Raw genomic sequence first — 14,613 nt, 5'->3', positions numbered from 1 at the left:
ACATAGAACTCGGACCGGTTAGGCATGCAGAGTGATAAAGCGCAATTAATCATTACGCAGTCTACTTGCTTACAGCACGATGCACTTTACCTTTGAGAAATAACAGGGAATCATCAATGGCACCAAAACTTTATCTTAGACCACTAAGCTGGACTCAAAAGATTTCATATAGGAAATATACACACAAAGACATAGTCTCTTAGAATCATATATTTCTTTTTGAAATGAACATTGTCACTCTTCTCGTTAATCGCCCTAGGGCCACTCTGAGAGATCACATATCTAGCCTGGCAGGACACAGCCCAAGTATAACCTCCTAAGAAGTACGTTTTTCATAGCATGACTGGCAGCCAACAAGACTGTAGGAGTCAATTGCACACTGTTTTAAGTTGTTTTTATTACAAATCTTAATGAGAGTTTACCAACAAATTGGTACTTTTGTTTGTGAATTTTATGTATGTCAGCGGTTGTGATGCTCTTTTATGATTTAAACTAAATCAAATAAAGGTCATTATCATTCACGCCACTTCCACTTGGCATTTTAAACTGTGACAAGCACCAGGTAACAAATGGCAGGAGACAGGATGTAGATTTTGAAGTATTTAATATCTGTATTAAAAGGACTCATCCAGATACATCAGCTGAAAGCAAGTTGTGTCACCACCAACTGCCTCCACCCTCCCACATTCCTTTACCTCATAGTTCACTAAGATTTCATGAGGGTGGGATGACAGCTGTGTTGTGCCACACACACATAGTGTAGCCCACTGTTATGTATATATTACACATCTCCCCTTCTCAATAACAAAAATGGGATTAACAAAACTATTGGCAAATATTTTACACATAACTATGACACAGCAATGGAAGCAAATAAAAACATAACTCCTTAATACAATATAATGACAATATGATCTATCCTTCCAATATACCAAACACTGAACACATTTAGTGAGATTCATCTTATGTAATCTTTTAGATAACCAGGAGCTTTAGGATCTCTATGAGATCTCACCCTTGATTCAATAGTAAGATCTCTGTGAGATTTTACCCTCGATTCAAACTTATCTCCAGGTTTGTTACTACTATCTGACATTTCTCCTTGAGATAATCTCCCTATATGGGTCACTACTCTATTCAAATTCCATATTCAATCATCCTCCATCTTCATCACATTGTTGAATATTTTTATGACCTTCATAGATTTAGAGAGTTTATGGCATCCCTCTTTTCCCATCGGTCTCCTTATCATGACCCAATCACTAACAGCCACATTTGTTATCTTTACTGACTTCCTCCTATTATAACTCTGTTTGTGTGCTTGTACGTTCCTGTCTTCTCTCACCTTCCACTCTTCACTCTTGTCTATAGCAAATGATTTCTCTTCCAAGTCATTGATCTACCCAGGAGCTATTAATGATCACGGAGGCCTACCCCTAAATAACTTGAATCGTGTTTTACCCGTAATAGAGTGTTGTGTGATCCTGCATGCTTCCAATGTTTTATAGACTTACTCCTTCCACACCAAACCATTATTATTGGCCATATGTACAATTCCTAATGTTCTCAATTAAAATGCTCCACCATTCCATTAGTTTCTGGGTGGTAAAGTGCATGTTTTTTATGTCTTATGCCACACTCTCCTAAAAATGTCTCAATCTCCTCAGAAACCTACTGTACCACAATGCCTGTTAGCAATATTGTGGGTATGCTTTCCCTTCCAAAAATCTCCCTGAAGCACTTGATAACATGCTTAATCTTAATTCCTCATGTGAAATAAACGTCTGGCAATCTTGAATATATTTCCATCAAAACAATCATGAATGTTTCATACTCCTCTCCACGCATTGAGCCGAGCATGTCTAATGCAACCTCCTCCCATGGTCTAGGGGGACGTTCTCCAATCGCCATGGGTTGAACCCTGGGTTTCATGGATTTTTTTGTTTAGAGCACACAGCATGCATTCTTGAATCATTTTCTCCACTTGTTAATCCATGCCTGGCCACCAGTATCTCATTCGCAACATTTCTTTAGTTTTAGACATCCCTTGATGGCCACAATGAGCTAAAGTCATTAGTCCTTCTATCATAGCACAGGGAGGAACAAGTCTTGCTCCCCTGAATAGCAATCCTTGATTTTCTGATAAAAGTATTCTTAACTCCCCAAAATGTTTTACTTTCCTCACTCTTCTTATTGTTGCTGCCCCATCCAGTTTTCAGCAAATGCTGAACTTCTTGTAACGTTTTATCAGATTCTAGTTCAGATCGCCAACCCTCTTCTGATACAACGGCCTTAATAATTTCACAGACCACTTCTTGATTAAACTCCTTGTCATCGTCTTCCATCATCTTTTCACTTTGAGGCTCCTCATCAGTGAACCTAGATAAAGTATCTGCTACATTATTATCTACTCCTGGAATATATTTTATTCCAAAATCATATCCCTGGTGCAAAATGATCTATTTGGCAATCCTACTAGAAACTGCATCTATGCCTTTCTTGATAAAAATTTCACGGAATGGTTTGTGGTCTGTTCTAATTTCAAATTTGCGTGCCCCTTCGAAAGTTCTTAAGTTTCCTGACAGCCCAAAATACTGCAAGTGCCTCCCTCTTTATGACTAAGTCTCGTTTTTCTGATCCTTTTCAAATGTCTTGAAAGATATAGTATTGAACGTTTGGCGCCCTGTTCACCCTGCTGTACAACTTTTACTAATCCATTAAGATCCACATCTGTTGTAAGTTTGGTCTTTTTCTTGGGGTCAAATTTTTTTAGTGTGGGTGCTCAACTCAAATTTTCCTTCACTTTCTTGAACTCTGCTTCACATGCATAGTCCCAAATAAATTATTTTCCTTTCATCAGCAAATTTCTCATTGCTGAGCACATTTCTGCAAAACCCTTCACAAATTTACTATATTATTCTGCCATACCTAGAAATCACATTAACTCTTCTTTGTTGGATGTTGTTTCCAAATGACATATGGAATTAACTTGTTCGTCTTTGGGAGTTCTAGCCTCACTTGTGATGGTGTGACTTAATAAATGGACTTCTTACTGAACTTACTTTTTCCTACTTTCACCGTAGGATTAGAGATGGCAAGTTTTCTTAATACCTGTCTTACTCTCTGATCATGCTCTGCAATGTCCTTTCCCAACACTCATAAAGTCATGTACGTACCTAAATTTATGTCAACCAGTGCATGTTTAAAATACCAATGCTTGTAGGATGAACAATTGAGACACTCTAAAGCTCTGTCAAAATAATCCCTTTCAAGCACAAACTAGTGTCCTGATCAATTACTCAAAACAAAATGTTACATGCCAAAATTATTAATGTTGAACAGCTGCTTGAGTGCTCCGTAGAAATAATTAGCCCTGAGCACTGAATAGTTCCCAGAAATGAACTGCCACTCGAGTACTTTATTGAAGTAATTAGCGCGGAGCGCTGCACAAATCACTGCACTAAGCCACCAAAATAAGACTTTCTCACAACTCCCAAACAAAACAATTTTGCTTGGCACAGGAGCTGACATCAGTGCAGTTCAAAAACCATTCACAGGTTTTTTTTCCAATCAAAGTTCACAGTTGTAGAAACATATAGTTGGCGTTTATCTCCACCAGAGAAGCAAGCTTCAGCTGATACAAACACTTATCATTAAAATTAGTCTCACATCTAGACGAACAGGTCACAGTCATTACCAGTACAACAGGATAACATACGCCTAACATGAGCTGCTCAGAATGGTCCTAAAAAAATGTTTGAAGAGATACTTCTTTAGCAAAACACACACAGTTGAGACCATCTTTGCCTTCCTGCCTATCTCTTTGGCTTCACAAGGAGACGATGGACAGAGAGCTGAAACTTTGCAGACACTAACCCCCAGTCACAGACCCGGGCGAATCTATCATCGTTCATTAGCGCACTTTGCCACCTCAGTTCAGACCCAGCCACATGCAAATCAGTCTTGACCCCTGGCCTCATGGGAAAGGTCCAGTCCAAACTGCTAAACCAGGTCCTCCCTGAACCGGAAACAAGCATCCTGGGACCGGTTCCAGGGTAAAAACCCCCATCAGCCAGGCTAGCTTGAATACAGTGACAAAGTGAACAAGGGACCCACATCTGGGCATACCCTGCTAACTTAGGGTGAACAAAGCAAACACTAGGAGATGATGGACGAGCGCTGAACCTTTTCATACACTCACCCCAGTACAGATCTGGGTTGAATCCATCATCATTCTTTAGCTCACTTTGCCTCCTCAGTTCAGACCCAGCTATGTGCAAATCAGTCTTGACCCTGTGCCTCATGGGAACAGTCCAGCCTGAACTGCCAAGCCAGGTCTTCCCTGAACCGGAAACAAGCATCCGGGGACCTGTTTCGGGGTAACACCCCTCATCAGCCAGGCCAGCTTGAATAAGGTAGCAAAGTGAGCAAGAGACCGACGTCTGGGCATACCCTGCCAACTTAGGATGAACAAAGCAAACACAAGGAGATGATGAATGGAGCACTGAAACCTTTCAGACACTCACCCCCAGTCACAGATCTGGGTTGAATCCATCATTGTTCTCTAGCTCACTTCGCCACCTCAGTTCAGACCCAGCTATATGCAAATCAGTCTTTACCCTGAGCCTCATGGGAACAGTCCAGCCCGAACTGCCAAGCCAGGCCTTCCCTGAACCGGAAACAAGCATTCTGGGACCGGTTTCAGGCTAACACCCCTCATCAGCCAGGCTAGCTTGAATCCAGTGGCAAAGTGAGCAAGGGACCCATATCTGAGCATACAATGCCAACTTAGTGCAAACAAAGCAAACACAAGGAGATGATGGACGGAGTGCTAAAACTTTTCCTGCACTCACCCCCAGTCACAGATCTGGGTTGAATCCATCATCGCTCTTTAGTAAGGTGATGCAATAATTTGTGCTGTGTTGCCTTACTCAAGATTTATGAGATCACGCAAAGTCATGCGGGGAGTTTTGCATGGCTGCATAAATCTGATTCAGAGTCCTGTGTTCCGCATGTACCACTTTACGTGGTGCAAACATGATGCAGGGCTCTCATAAATAACCTTCCACAATTGCTAGCAATGGTCAAAGACAAACATATAGTCAATGAATAATAGGATGCCTGCTGTCTTTTTTTTATTTCTTTTTAACACTTTTTAGTATGCAGTCTGATGGTGTCCTGGCTGCAGGTGTGCCGAGAACCACCAGGAATGGGGAGCTTAAGCAAGCTTTTGGCCGGGATGGCTTTGTAAATGATGCAATTGGTTTAGAATATAGTGTGGCCTGGTGAGGGGAGTCAATGGAGTTCCATCAGAATGGGGGTGATGTGACCATATTTTTTCAGGCCCTAGATGAGAAGCACTGCGGAGAGTAAGATGCCCTTAAGAGATGCTAGTGTGGTGTCTAGGAGGTCATGGAGCAGGGAATTATCACCATCCAGATGCAAAAGTATGAGGTCAATTTTGAAGTCGCTTCTGTCTTGGTTGACTTGAGCTTCAGATAGGCACTGGACATCCATATCTGGATGGTGTGCAAACAGTGTTTATGCAATAGATGTCTGAAACAGAGGAGACTTTAAAATAGAGTTTTGTATTATCAACATTTTTGTGGATCTTGATGCTGTTATCTGGGAGTTGAGCATCAATGAACTCCACGTAAAGGAGGAAGATGACAAAAGAGTGTAGGAAACCCTGGCAGAATCCACAGGCAATAGGGATCTTTTGTGACCTGGTGTTGGAAATGACCATCTTTTGTGTGGTATTCCCCCCGCCCCTAATATATGGTACTATGCATACCTAAAGAACTGTAAATTAAATGCTACATGTGGCTGCAGTGCTCATTGTGTCACCCACTAAAGTATCTCTGAAAAACATGTGTCAGGCCTGCCATCGCAGCCTGTACTGCATTTTACACTGCCATTTCATTCTGGTAAAATAATTATTTTGCCTGGCCTAACCCTTCCTTTTGAATACTTATAAGTCACTCCTATGGTAGTCCCTTAATGCCTAGAGGGCAGCATAATCAGTATTTACAGAGAAGGACATAAATATTTAAAGTTTTACATGTCCTGTGTCATTACCTCCAATCAGTCAACAAGAGGGGGACTGTAGGGCTTTTTAATGAGGTCTAGCATACATGCCCAGGCATATAATTAGAAAAGAGGGTATGCAGTTCCTCTTGATGGTCAAATGAAGGAGGGAGGTATATTGGGTAGCCACACGGGGGTGTGTTTATCCTGGAGAGGTTGAAAGGAGGGGAATTCCTCCTGTCAGAACTAGGGCCCTCACACACCCAGCCAGCTACGTGTCATGCTTCATCATATGGGCCTGCTCCTCGTCGGGTCGGTGCTGCAATACCCGACGGGCACCCATAGAGAGGCTCTTTGGCTGAGATCTTTTGTTCCTTGCCATTTGGTGCAGTGGGGGTAAGAGGCCTAGGAAGTGTAGATGTAGTGAGAAGTGATTAAAACAGGTTGGAATGTCCAAAGACACTTTTATTCAAACTGGCTCTCCACCTGATTAAAACAGGGGGAAGAGTGGCGGCTATCTGAAGTAATGATTCAGGTTAACTACGCTCTATTCTTTGGGTCAACATGTTTCATGCCAGTTGGTCAGGAGGATCAGTGGCAATTCATCAGAACCTAGTGGAAAAACTATCTACACATAGTGGTGGGTGTATAATCTACCTACCATGTCTCAGCGCTGTGAGTAAGGTACCCAAAGCATCAAGGGACGACCTAAATGTAGTGAAAGTGTCGCCTCAACAGTGTCCGGCGGGATAGACAGACACCTATAGTATAGTGTCCAATAAGCTACAGGAAGTTATCTGTCTAACCTACCCCTCACTGGTGAGGGGTAGGTTATACACCCATCACTATGTGTAGATAGTTTATCCACTAGGTCCTGATGAATTGCCACTGATCCTCCTGACCAATTGGCATGAAACATGTTGACTCGAAGAGTATAGCGTAGTTAACCTGAATCATTACTTCAGATAGCCGCCACTCTTCCCCCGTTTTTAATCAGGTGGAGAGCCAGTTTGAATAAAAGTGTCTTCGGACTACCCAACCTGTTTTAATCACTTCTCACTACATCTACACTTCCTAGGCCTCTTAACCCACTGCACCAAACGGCAAGGAACAAAAGATCTCCGCCAAAGAGCCCCTCTATGGGTGCCCATCGGGTATTGCAGCGCCGACCCGACGAGGAGGAGGCCCATATGATGAAGCATGACACTTAGCTGGCTGGGTGTGTGAGGGCCCTAGTTCCGACAGGAGGAATTCCCCTCCTTTCCACCTATCCAGGATAAGCACCCCCCCATGTGGCTTCCTGACATATCTCCCTCCTTCGTTTGACCATCAAGAGGAACTGCATACACTCTTTTATAATTTCATTACCTCCAATGTCATTTTTACTGTGGCAAGCTGGCTCTCCAATAGAAAAGGACTGGGTTACTATATACCACCTTATAATTAGGGGTGGGTGGAATTTGCGTAGTCATGCTACGCAAAGCTCTGCGAAATGGTAAAAAATCTCCACAAGCACGCAGAGTTCCGCGAACACGCCGTTGCGCATATTCGCAATGCTTTTTTCCTGTTCGCAAACGCTGTTTGCGTGCTTGGGTGGAAATATCTTGCAAACACGCATTTTGAAAGCGCGAACAAGCAAACAATTCTGTGAAGCCGCGGATCGCGGAATTTTTGGAAATTCCGCGTGCTCTGCGGAACGCGAAATCACCAAATTCTGCAAATTCATTGGCTCAAAGTGTTGATTGACTGACCTCCTGTGTGAACTACAGGGATACAACAAGCTCCAGAGGCCTATCATGCTTGCTAGACGACTTGACCAAACTTCAGGGTTTAGATCCTCATATACAATCAGGTGTTAGCCTTGGAAACTGTGGAAGGCGGGAAACAATGAAAAATAAGAGAGATAGCATGATTCTACTTCTCGTTATGGGTGGTACTTGCGGTGCAGTTAAGGGAGCTTCAATATATGAGATTCTCACAGACCACTTTGCCAACCTGCCCACATTGATTCCAAGATCGACTTCATAGAACTGGACACAGTACTATACAAACTGATATGGCGTGTGGAGAGACACAGAGAGGCGCCAAGTGAACTGAGACTCCGCTTAACCAAAGGTGGTCTAGGTGTAGCAGACTATTAACTATAACCATCTGTTATTCAGCGCTAGAAGTTCTACGGGTGAACGTGCACTTTACAAATACACGTTATGTTATGTTATTACTTGGCTGAGCAGCAATGGTGGGATGTCAAGTGACTGGACGGAGTCACCTGGCTGGCCCTTGACTTCCAACAAAAGAAGGGACACAGAACAATCTATTGAATGGAAAGCGGGGGCTAGGGGAACACACACTGACTCAGGCTGCCCTAAAGTGCTGAAAAAGATGTCTGCATAGAACTCACACAATCCAGACTTTTACACTGGCTTTGACATTGAAGGTACTGTTGGGACCACCGAGTTTCTATGTAGCCAGACAACTGACAGAGTGGGCTGCTGTAGGCTTCGAGATGGTGTGGGCTGTTACACATAGGGCTCCTTGAAATCCATTTAGGATTTGATAAAAAGAGGTAAACTCTCAGTTCCTGCAGTATGTAGCACTGAGGATACCTTTCATAAGACATAGGGCATGACAGATGTAGAATTCCAATATTAGGAGTTACTGGAATTGCATAACACTGGGGATGGCAGACAATTGTCTGCATGATTTTATAGAATGCTCCTGACAAAGCCTGGAAATGAAATGGCAGAATTTAGACTTTGCTCTTCAACAGCTAGTCTAAATTCTGCCATTTTATTTCTGTCCTTTTTTTACTCATCCCTGGAGCTAGAGCCAGGACACCTTCAAGGTAACTGCTGCGTTCTATACATTTATATAACATAATATATAACAATATAACTAAAACCAATGTAAACAACTTAAAATCACATTGGAAATCTAGACAACGAGGATTGGCAAAATGTACTTGCACATGCGTAGAAGATAACTTAAAACTCCAACTTTAAATTTAATACATTCAGCTTTGTACATTGGGCGACTTGCCCGAGATGTTTAAATGATGGGGGTGGGTTGTACTATATGGTGTGGGCATGTCCAGAAGCGTGCCAATTTTGGAATCAGATTACTGAACATCTATCAAAGCCCACAGCCACAGGGAGGTAGGAATAACCCCCCATCCCACATGTCCTGAGGTATGTTTACTCTGATTTTCCCCTGGTCAAAAGCTGAAAATGCAGACTCTAACTTTATAGACAGGACTTTCTTGTCACCAAAAAGAGTGATAGTAATGTCCTGGAAGTCTGAAACCCCTCCCCAAACTTTTTTATTAGAAGCAATAGGTTCAGGGAAGGCGGGATGCCAAGAGTGTGGCTTTACACAGAGAAGCCATTAGGGGTCTGCTCAGAAAGCATTTGACACAACTGTGCATTAGAATTATATGTTTTTTAGTCTAGAAAGCAGGGACAGTGTCACAACAATGAGGTAAATCTCTATACATTCTCTGTATTCTTTTTGAGAATTTTGTCAGGTGATCGATACTGGAAACCATTTGTAATAGAATGCAAATTTGTATCTTTCTCTCCTCAGAGGTTTTATCTACATTGCCAGTGCCACCCGCCTGACTATCTGAGGATATCATTCAATCAGACAGTATTACACTATTCAAATTTTGAAATATGCGTCTGCTTTGTATTTATTGGCTGTACGAGCGAGCCAGTACGATGCGTAAGCTAACCGTGGTGTGCAATGGATGCGATTCACGACTGAGCCAGTACGATGCACGCGTCGGACAGCCTGTGCAAGCCGGAGTGTCCAGCTCACAAAAGCTCCCGGAGTCGGACTTTGGGGGTCCGCGTCAGGCCCCCCGACACCCGCAGCCGTACGACTCGCACACAGGTGGAGACCTATAGGTCTCCCCAACACAGGCATGTACGGTGCGGATGGCACAGACGCGTACCCACTGTAGGGGGCACACTTGTTCGAGACGTACCCATTCAGTCAATGGGAGCCCATGTAAGCGTTGTACGACCGGCTCCCATTGACTTCTATGGGAGTCCGACCGAACCGAGTCCGACAGCATACGTGCGCATCGTACTCGCTCGGTCGGACTGTAGGGGTCCGGCTCGGTCGGAAAACACTCCGTATCCGACTCGGTCGGAGTGCTTTCTGACCCGGATCGGAATCGGCCCCACAGTAGCACAGTGAAAACACTACAAATGGACACCACGCCGGTTTAGAATAATAACCAATATTCATCTGAATAAAACAAGACCAAAGCTACAAAATTCGAACATGCACAAGCAAAGACATCATTTTTAAAAGGTTCAAAATAGTTCAGTCCATAGGAAACTATGGATGAGACACTTTTATCACAAAGTACAGGGATGCATTAAAATAAAAATCAAAGACAAAAACAGGCGCGTAGGAGGTGAGGTGCCAGAAATGCAAAGCAATGAATGCATATGTTCCTTACTCCCAGGAGAGGTGATGGGTAGGTTCTTTACTACCAGGGGAGGTGATGCGTTGGTTCCTTACTGCAGCGCAGGGTAGGTGATTCGTCAGTTCCTTGCTGTGAGGGGATGGGTCAGTTTCTGGACCCACAGCTTTGGTTCCTTACTGCTGGCCAACTTCAATGAAGAACTTGGTGCACAGGTGCGATGCGTTGAAAATCCAGACACACTGCGTCAATGCGGCAGTGGCGCAACTGGCAGTGCGTCAATTTTCTAGCTGCAAGCAGGTGATGCGTTGATTTCTCCAGCGGCACAGAAGGGCCTTCATTGGAGTCAGAACAGGTGTCTTGGGATTCTGGGACACAATGCTCAGGACACAGGCTGCGGAGAACTTTTCAGCCATACGGCAGGCGCCAGCGTCGATTCTTTGGCCACACAGCAGAGATGCATTGATTTTTTTAACCACATAATTGTGCTGCATCAGGAAAAACCGGTGCTGAAGGTCAGTGCATGGATTTGCGGGCTTCTTTGTGGCAAAACCGCCTCCAAGGGCTCATAACTAGAAATGGCACCACTTGGCAGGTCAGAGCTCCCAGCAGAGGAGTTCAGGGGCCGCAGATGAAGTCTTTTGTGACCCTGAGATTTCTTAACAGGAGGCAAGCACATACAAGTCCTTGGAGAACCTTGGCAAGCAGTATACATAAAGCAAATGTCCAGTCCTTTCAATGTCAATGACAGAAGCAGCAAGCAGTAGGCAAGCACAACACAGAAACAAGCAGAGTGGCAGTTCCCCTCCAACAGCTTCTCCAGCTCTTCTTCTTGGCAGAATCTCTTTTAGTGCAGAAGTGTTCTGAAGTTATGGTGCCACAGCTCCAGTACTTATACCACTTTCTGCATTTAAAGTAGTCAAACTTCAATGGAAAGTCTTTCTACTTCAGAATATCCTGCCTTACTCTGACTTGGCTTTGGACACACTACAGGGGGATAGACACAGCTTTGTGTGAGGACAGGCACAACCTTAATCAGGTGGCAGTAACTACTCTTCCCATCACTCTAGCGCAGTATATGCTAGGCACACCTTAGCTCCCTTTCTTTGACTGTCTAGAGTGAATGCACAGACAGCCCAACTGTCAGTCTAAACCAGATATAGATTCACCACCAGGTAGGCAGAGGCACCGGATGGTAGAAAATGCCCACTTTCTAAAAGCAGCATTTTCAAACACACAATTTAAACAAGCATTGGCATAGCCAATAGGTCTCGCCTTTGGGACCTTAGAAGTGTTTAGACATGCAACAGCTGATATTGTTGCACCAAGGATAGTGTACTGCATAACTAAACACTTATAAGATTCCAAAAGCGAGACCTATTGGCTATGCCAATGCTTGTTTTTTTCTTGTATGGTGGGATTTTGGGCAAGGTGCCAATCTAGAGCGGGGGTTCCTTTGTTGAATGTATTTGGCGATTTTATTCCTGATGAAGAGCTGTTCTGTTCTATGTACCGCTTTGTGGGTGATACAAAGCAGCTTGAATGTGAATCTTCTGACAACTGGTAACAAATATAGGGCCTTCAAGGCAGGGGAGATGTGGGCGTGTGACTTTACATGTAGGTGTAGTCAGGCAGCAGAGTTCTGAATATGTTGTAGTCTTTTCGTAGTTGTTGAAGATGGTCCGTGTTAGAGGCTATTGGTGTAGCAGAGTTTAGACTGTACAATAGAGATAGTAGCCTGGACTTTGTGTGGAAACCCCAGGTTGGGGAAGATGGCGTTGCAGAGTTTTTATTGTAATTAAGCTTTATCTTGCTAGTTTGTCTACTTAGATATTCATTGATAGCTTGGAGTCCATGATAATTTCGAAGTTTCTTACTTCCTTAGATGCGTTAGGCGTGCGACCAAGGCAGTAAAAAGGATTGGGGTTTTTTGTACTTTGTTAATGCTAGAACATAAAGTGTGTGTTGACTGTTAAATCAGTAAGTATTGTGCGACTGACCAACAGGAAGACAGACCAAACTCTGTAGTGTCAACTAACTACCAATTAACGACATTTCTTACCCAGACATCACTTCCTGTGACCAAGAGCACACACAAACACACATTTTAGTTAAGATTTCTGAGCCAAAATATAATGTATTAAAGGTAAAATAGTATTTGCAGGTGTGGGACTCAATTAAACTCATCAGGTCGGCTGAGACCTATCGAAGTGACGACTTTCTGTAAAAGGTGTGAGACTTGGTGTCTTCAGCTGAATGCAGTGTTGTGAAGCGACAGCCGTGGATGGCTACTATAGTGTTAAACTTAGTGACTTGAATACAAGGTTTTCACTTTTTCACCAGTCTTAGTCTGTATAAGGTTTTGGGCCTTATTGTGCAGGGTCTGTATGCTGTGTCATCACATTTGCACACCAAATGCACGCATCCTTGCTTTTGTGTACACAAGCTGTACTCCGTGGGAGAGCAACACTGGGGGTGGTGGGGGGGGTGTAAAGTGACCACAGACCGCTCGTTCGGGCAGCAAGAACGGCTGTCATTGGAGGGGACCAGAAAAGGCAGGAAAGCCCCTCGCCTCCGTCTCGGCTTCTATGGCCTTTCACAGTGGGTGGGGGGAGGGTGGTAAGAGGTGTCTGTCTGGTCTCGAGCCTCGGGGCTGGTTAAAGGGAACATGCGCACATCTTCTACATGACTGGACCCAGATACAGCCGTGACTAATGGGCTGTGAACAGTGTTTCCTGTTGAAGAGAGCACAAACGCTCAGTCTTGATGATTAAGATTTTTGCAACGGATATATTAACTTTCCTCCTCTTTAGTATAAATAACATTATAAACCATCAGCATAATTTGGTTTTGCATACTGCGTTTCTCACATCGCATGGTTTGACATTCAAAGCATGCATTCTTACGGTTTTGTGGGGGGAGCATGTTCAGAAACGAAGTTGTTTGCGCTGCATTGATTTTCATTAACTCCCCGTTGGTCTGTTCTTGTAAATATTGACAGTTATTTGTTGGTGTATTTGGACACCAAGTAGATGTATGGATTTGCTGCGTCACCAGGCCTGCCTGAAAAGCCCATCCAAGTGTTGTTTGAATGCTGCTGAACACTTCTGGTTCATGGATACGTCTTTCATCTAACCGCTTGTGTCCTGCCCGGGTAAATTAGAGTACAGTCAATGTTTCTTATCCCTGTGTGCCCACGAGAAGCATTGGACATCCATATAGCTCCTTGTTTATCACAGACCTGTGAGCTTGAACCAGTGACGCCCTCATTTGGTCAGGGGATCTGTAGCGACGCGCTCTAGTGTTGAGAGCGCGCCCCAGGGCATGCTGGGAAGAGGCGCGAGGCAGAGCGGCGGTAGGATGTGTCCCGACGCTCATGATGAATAAAAGTTACATTATATACACATCAAGGCGTAATGTGTTATTTATAAGTCAGGAAACCCCTACAAAATGGTGACGAGGATGGGATAACTCCACAGAGAAAAATAAGGAACAACAAGAACCCTAAACACTCTGGACCTGACTACACCCCGAGTGAGGCAGCGGTGCATCCCCACCACGTGCACGGAGACCAAGAAGAGAGGTCAAGTGCAGTTTCCCAGCACCACCCTCGGCCCACAGGTGAACACGAGGAGTGCCTGCAAGCGCAGCCAGGGACCCAACAGAGGTGAGAGCAACACGGGTGTCCACGAAGGCACCAGATGACCTAGGCCAGGAGGGGAAGGGTCCCAGGCACCACCATAAGAGCGGCAGGACGCCCTGATAGGGTACAACACCCGGAGGGAGTACTCTTCCACCAAACCAAGGCCAGAAATCGCAGAGTTGCCCGCTAAGCGGTACTTGGGAGCGGGCGGCGCAGCAGTCCGGAGCAAGGCGACCTGGAGCACGCCAGAGGAAAGTAACCAGCGGCCAGCACACCAAAGGGGAGCAACAGAACTGGCGACCCCAGGGTCATCGCGAGGAGGGCAAGGAAGCCTTTCACCCACACAACCCGGCAGATCAGGCGAGAGGCAGGCACCAGGGAGCCCGCCAGAGACAGACGACAGACACAGCCTGGCCCAACGCGACCGGGGCAGAATGTGTGCACAGGCGACGTCCCTCACCAACCTGGTCCCCTTCCTACCAAAGAGAGGCGAACTAGTGATGCCTTGGGA

This window comes from Triturus cristatus, chromosome 2_1 (assembly GCF_964204655.1).
Source record: "Triturus cristatus chromosome 2_1, aTriCri1.1, whole genome shotgun sequence".
Taxonomy (NCBI): domain Eukaryota; kingdom Metazoa; phylum Chordata; class Amphibia; order Caudata; family Salamandridae; genus Triturus; species Triturus cristatus.
The sequence above is the reverse complement of the archived record's forward strand: the minus strand, read 5'-3'. Positions refer to the sequence as shown.